We start from the raw sequence: 6254 nt of genomic DNA, 5'->3' as shown, positions 1-6254 counted from the left end.
CCCCCCCCCCCACTGTTGGCCTTAAGTGTACGGCCGCTGCCAGTCTCCCAAAAGACGCCTTGTGAGGGAAGGTGCGCACTTTATTACTTATAGCATACCCCTCCGCAGCAGTCACACTCACGAGTTAAGCCGGGATCTGGGCAGAGACTTTGAGCCTTCTCCATACAATCGATATGGGCACCAACAATCCCCCCCCCCAAATTTGCAAACCTACGCCCGGGGAGACTAGAACTCATGACCTGCTCTGATGCCACTTGTTGGACCTTAAGTGTAGGGCAGCTGCCAGTCTTCTAAAAGACGTCTTGTGAGGGAAGGTGCGCACTTTATTACTTATATCATCCCCCTCCGCAGTAGTCACACTCACGAGTCGAGCCGGGATATGGGCAGAGACTTTGGGCCTTCTCCATACAGTCGATATGGGCACCAACACCCACCCCCGCTTCTCTTCCTCCCTTATCATTCTCTCATCCACTCCCTCACTCCAACCCTCTCTCTCTCTCTCTCCCATCCCTCTCTCTTCTTCCTCCTCTCCTTACTTTCTTTGTTTCTTCATCCCTTGTTGGAGCTTCTTCTTGATTGAAGTCGCGTTTTGGCCGCCAACCCTATAGGTCACCATCCCTGCTAGATCTTATGGTTGTTTAAATTCCCACTCAGCTAGTTGCCTCCTCTTGGCCACCTGCCCCGTAGGTCATCATCCCTGCTGGATCTTATGCCCGTTCGGATTTGCGCTCAGCCAGCTACCTCATCACCTCTGATCTTGTTTGCTTGCTTTAGCTTCAATAGCCATTTTGCTCAGCCGGCCTATTCCACCGCCGCTTGGTTTACAACAGTTCACCGCCAACCCTGCTTGGCCAGCCACCCTTTGCCAGGCTTGCTCGACTTCTGCCATTTTGCTGCCAGCTATGCTCGGCCGGCAGCCGCTTCATCATTGCCCTTTGCAAGGCCAGCCCTCAATCGTGGTTATCACCCCTGCTAGGCCAGCTGCAAGCTTGGTCGTGGCCCTCGGCAACTCCAGTGCCCTCCAAAGCAGCAACCATCTTGTCGGCGATGCTCTCTTGGCGGCTGGATAGATAAAGAGAAGAGATGTTTGTTAGGGTTTCCCAAACCCTAACTGAATTTGACTTAGTTGCCCTGATGGACTTCCTTGATTTGTTTTTAGCCCATGTGGGCTTTTGTGATGTATTGGACATGTGAGACTTGAAGCCCTTTGGCCTTGGTTGCAGTCCTTTGAGTTGAATGGGCTTCTTAGCTCGTCTTTTAGCCCATGTGAGCTCTTGTTACCCTTTCGGGTGTGTTTCCACTTTCGGAGTTGTAATTTCCCTCCCCCTTTCTTTAATACATTTATTTACCCATCCAAAAAAATAAAAAACTGCATCAATTACTGCTGCCCAATGCTTCAATTTAGTTGTAATTTTTTTCAATCACATCTTGTAATTCTGAAAATCGATCTTGAGAAAGCATCCCAATTATTTATAACAATAAAACTAGAAAGATGACGAGTCGAAAAAGAAAGTTCTCTCTGCAAACCAGCCTAACAACAACCCATTCAATAAAATATCAGTGACACAGCACCACACAACCAATCGACAAGATGACAGCAACCTTGTGGGAACAATTTAAACCCTACAGAATAAGTACAAGAATTGTGGCTGAAAAATACATAGCTTTGGTTAATGGCCTCTCCTACGGACCACAACATCCTAAATCACTATAATGGATCGCATTGTGACACAAATAATTCACTTCAGGGCCCAGGGTCCTGCTCCAAATTGGAATAACACAATCAGACAGAAACTTCCAATCAACATTATTTTCTAATCCATAAACCAAGTCTAAGAGCCACTACTTTTGTTTTTTGAGAAGAAAAGGCAGAAACCACTCATTGCCACATCCCACACAAATTTACGGCCATGATCAGACTGGAGCCAATAATCCCAGACATAATTGAGATAAAACAAAAGGGAAATTATTTACCTGCCTATTTCACATTATTTAATTAAAGAATTTTTTGATAAGTAAATAGATTCCACAGAAAGTTTACCTTTTCCTAATGAAATATGGCTGTCCTGAGGTCCATCTTCAACAGAAGCATATGGTTAATAGCCATGATTAGGAGACCACTATTTCTCATGTTGTATTACATGAAGCATTTAATAAATAGATAAATCAATTAATGAAATGCTTCCAGAATCTACAATATTTTAGGACAAATATGATTTTCCAAATGCCTATGGAAAATAAGCATATATGTAAGACCAATGCAGAAGAGACCAGTCCCCCCAGTGGTCCCTGCTGACCTTCCAGTCTATTACGTATCAATGCAATCTTAAAAAGAAAAAAATACACACTAGGATTGCCAAGAGGCCTGGGTTGTCCACATCCAAAATGCAACAGGTGGCCAGTGTAAACCACAGAAGGCAAGGCATCTCCATAACATTTCCTTTATTGGAAAACAAATCCGATTTCTTTCCTCAAGAAGCACATAAAAAGCTATGAAAAATTACTCTTGTTAATGAATCATAGATCCCAAGAAATTTTCACTTTGAAACACTGAAAGTAAAGCAAAATATCCTATTCACCTGCACATTCTGGAGATTATCCGACTGCAAAATATCTGCCAACTTCAACAATATTTCAGACTTACTGATATCTTTATCTTCGATAGCAAGGCAAACATCAATGTCGCTATTGGAAACGCCAAATGAATTAGCACATGATCCATAAAGAAACTACCGAGCACCAGGCCATTCTTTGTCGACCAGTTTCTCCAACAAAGTCAGCAGCTGCTTCTGCTTTGCCTTTTCTTCCTTTACTGGTATTAGAGATTCATAAATTGAAAGAAAAGGAACATTTAATCCGTCTAAGTCAATGCGAAGTTCGATCTCTCTTTTCTTGTTCCTCATCCGCTGTCCAGGTACATGCAATCCCCTGGAGATATCTGATCTGAAGTCCTGATCACATAAAGTAATGAATTAAATCGTAAAAGAAAATTATAACCTTATCTACCGTAAAAGAATATTATCAATTTACTAGGGTCTCTAGCAGTGCAAAAGCCAGACCATGACCAGTGACCAGTGACCATCGAACGGAAATAGTTAGTTCATAATGGCCAGGTGGGTTTTATACTGTTTCTTGGACCTCCTGATTTCCTTTGCTCTTCTCAAGCTTTGCTTAGACTGTGCTATTAAAATCATGCAATTTGGTGCTGGGACTTCACTAACATAGCATATTCTCTGTGCTTTTTATCATTTGAGTAAAATATTATGAAACGAAAGTGATTTGGAGTGAATTAACATTTTCCAATTCTACTGTCATCCAGAAGTGCGTCCAAAGGTCATTCTCCTTCGCCCAGGGGATAACTTATGATGCTCCATCCCCATTAATATGTGTGTATACCTGGCCAAAAAGATAAGGCCCACATGGAATATGTCTTGGTATAAGTGGTACATTAGTGTCACAAAGCAATGTTCCATTTTTTTTATCCCATATGGAACAGCACACCAGTCCTTTAAATTACTCAATTAGATCTATATGTTTCAGCAAATGGATGATCATTCACAGAGATTGACCAACAAATTGAATTATATTTTCTTGACTGATGATTCACCAGGAACCACAACATAGAACATGGAAATTTACACTGAATGATGCTACAATCACCATATTAAGGAGATGTCACTCAGCAAGTTCATGTTGACATGAAATACTAACCTAATTAATTTATCTCATTTTCTCTTCCCTCTCCTGGATTGTTTTATTGTTCCAATCCTTGCATGTGAACATCCACAACATAGCATCACATTCTCCTAACTAGCAAATGTTTACACCACAATATCAATACAATTAGTGCATCAAAAGGGTGATGATTTTACCTTCCTTATTCCATCCTCGTTAAACCCATCATTTAGCATCAAAGAACCAATACGTTGTTCAGCCAAAATATCCCGTTCATGGTGACGATCCATTCCATAGGGTGAGCCAACTACACCATTCCTATTCCTCTGGCCGGGCCTTGGAAGTCCTGGCACACCCCCTTCATCAACAATTTCAATATGCAAATTGCCCAGAGATTCTTCAATACCCGTTGCTGGAACAGAATGCAGGCTACTCCCTGTAGGCGGGCTAGGGCGCTTAAGCTGGCTGGTAAGTCTTAAAGATGCATCACCTTGAATTCCATGATCTTCGGGGGTCTGTCCTGTCCTCACTCCATCTTCATAATAGAAGGAAGGAGCCCAGTGTTTAAATTCAACCCGACTTCCCTGGTCCTCAAAAACCAAATGCCCTTGTCCCTTTGGCTTGTAAGGAAAACCAGGTGGTGTTCGCCTGGGCTCCTCCACAATAGAACTTTGAACCCATGGGGGCCTCCTGCTCTTCCTTGTTCATGAAGTTCAAAGTTCCCTTGACGAGCACCATGGAAATTTAGTTGTGGGCGTTCTAACGCCCCTATCCCATGTAGGGGAGGCGAAGAGTGAAACTCAGAGCCATCAAAGCTTCTGCTCCCAAATACACGTTCCCGCTCCTTCTGAACAGTGAATTAGGCCTCTATACTCAACCTATCGACTCCTCGCACATGTAGATCCGGAGAATGCCCATTTGGTAGACCGTCATTTCTCAGCACCTCACTTGGCAACGAACCAAACATTGAAGTGCTCTCAAGCCGCTGCTGTTGCTCCTGCAGATGATGCCGATAGTCCGGTTTTCCAACAATGTCGAGACCACCGAAAAACCCTAATCCCTGAAGACCCTCGCCAGATAACAGCTGACTTCCAGACAAATGAGGGCTTCGGAAGCGATCAAGCACGCCAATTCCATGGGAGGTAATGCAGGGAGTGGACAAGTGTTCTGGGGCAAGGACTGGAGAAGGAAATTAGAGGGGTATGAAGCATGGGCGGAGTTGGGCGGCCATGGAACCGTACAGAGATCATGGCCATTGGAGAGCTATTGCGAGAAAGGAAGGGTGTGACCTATGGATGCAACGGCGGGACCATGGTAATGATTGTGAAGGTCATGGGGAAAGTCGGCGAAAGTCGGGGCATGAGTTGCAGTAGAACTGGCGTCGCTCGGTGGCGGGGGTGTTGCGGCTGCTGCTGCTCCAGGAGGCATTTGGGGTTGGTGAGTTTTTTGAAGCAGTTGAAGAAGGAATTCGCCGCCGTAGTTGACGACGAGAGGCGGCGATCCTCCCCCGCCTCCGTTGCCGGTCATGTTGGTCAGTGGATTAGCGGAGGAGGAGTTTAAGGAGAACTTACAGGGCAGAGTGCGGGGGTGGAGAGCAAGCAGAGAGACGATGAACGATACGCATTCCGAATCTCACTCTCTTTCTCTCTCTCCCCTCTCTCCCCTCTCCCGGTGCCGCTGCATATCTTTTCTCACACTAATACCGTCTGTAATAATTCCCATCATTTTCTCCCTGTTTTTTGGGTTGTTAAAACCAGAGTTTCGGATTCATTTCCCATTTACAGTTAGATTGGAATAAGTTTCGGGACCCACTGATTCATTTATGCTGATCCAACCACCACAGTCAGAGGTCAATCGCAATGTCAAATGTGACTTTCCCAACTCTCCTCCATAACTCCATTTTAACCTTCATTTTTTGTCTCCTCTTTTATTTTTTGGCTCAACACAAAAATAGCGTCACATGACTCACAATTCACAAGCGGGAAGGAATTTAGTAATGAGGGATTGGGATACAGCTCAACCCATAATGATCTAAATCGGTGTGGATCGGATGATTTTACAAATCTTCAATATAATATCATTTTTTTTTTTTTTTTAACTTGGCCAAGAATTGGTTCCTATCAAATGAATACTAACTTTGCCTAATTGTGGCAATTGCGACTTGAAGAGCCGGTACTTAGGAGATGAGATTGTGGAATCGAACATTGTCATGTGCAAGTGTGTGTCGATGAGTGTGCTATAATAGCAAGAAAAAAAAAAAGAAATTGCATCAATCTCAGCCAATACCAATACTGATTCCTAGATCCATAATCTCGAGTTGAGATATTCTACATATACATTCACCTATACATGTCTTTTAGGTCCCAACATTAGTCTCTTCATCTTTTAAATAGGAGTAGTGTTAACACAATCTAATCTCTAGTGTCACTACCTTCATGGTGATCGATTTCATAGAATTAATATTTCATCTAAGGATGCCAAAGTCTGATCCCCCAAAAAGGGCAAATCGCTCAAAACTGGCTGGTTCAACATCGGTCAAATTGAAAATCTATTGTTATGGTTTAAGGTTGGGATTTAAA

The 6254-nt window shown here is 43.5% G+C and overlaps 1 protein-coding gene and 1 long non-coding RNA gene across 5 annotated transcripts in view; one reads left to right on the top strand and one right to left on the bottom strand.

Annotated features, from left to right (window-relative positions):
- LOC122088770 (transcriptional corepressor LEUNIG_HOMOLOG-like) overlaps positions 1–6254 on the top strand; it is an 87715-nt gene that overhangs the window by 8073 nt on the left and 73388 nt on the right. The gene's annotated exons all lie outside the window — the stretch shown is intronic.
- On the bottom strand, positions 557–5469 carry LOC122088774. Its single transcript, XR_006143142.1, has 2 exons — positions 3873–5469; positions 557–2951 (listed from the first exon to the last, which is right to left on the bottom strand). It is a non-coding gene; the product is annotated as an uncharacterized LOC122088774 (long non-coding RNA).

This window comes from Macadamia integrifolia, chromosome 9, assembly GCF_013358625.1.
Source record: "Macadamia integrifolia cultivar HAES 741 chromosome 9, SCU_Mint_v3, whole genome shotgun sequence".
Lineage (NCBI taxonomy): Eukaryota > Viridiplantae > Streptophyta > Magnoliopsida > Proteales > Proteaceae > Macadamia > Macadamia integrifolia.
Note: the sequence above shows the minus strand (reverse complement) of the source record. Positions and strands in the feature narration are given on the sequence as shown.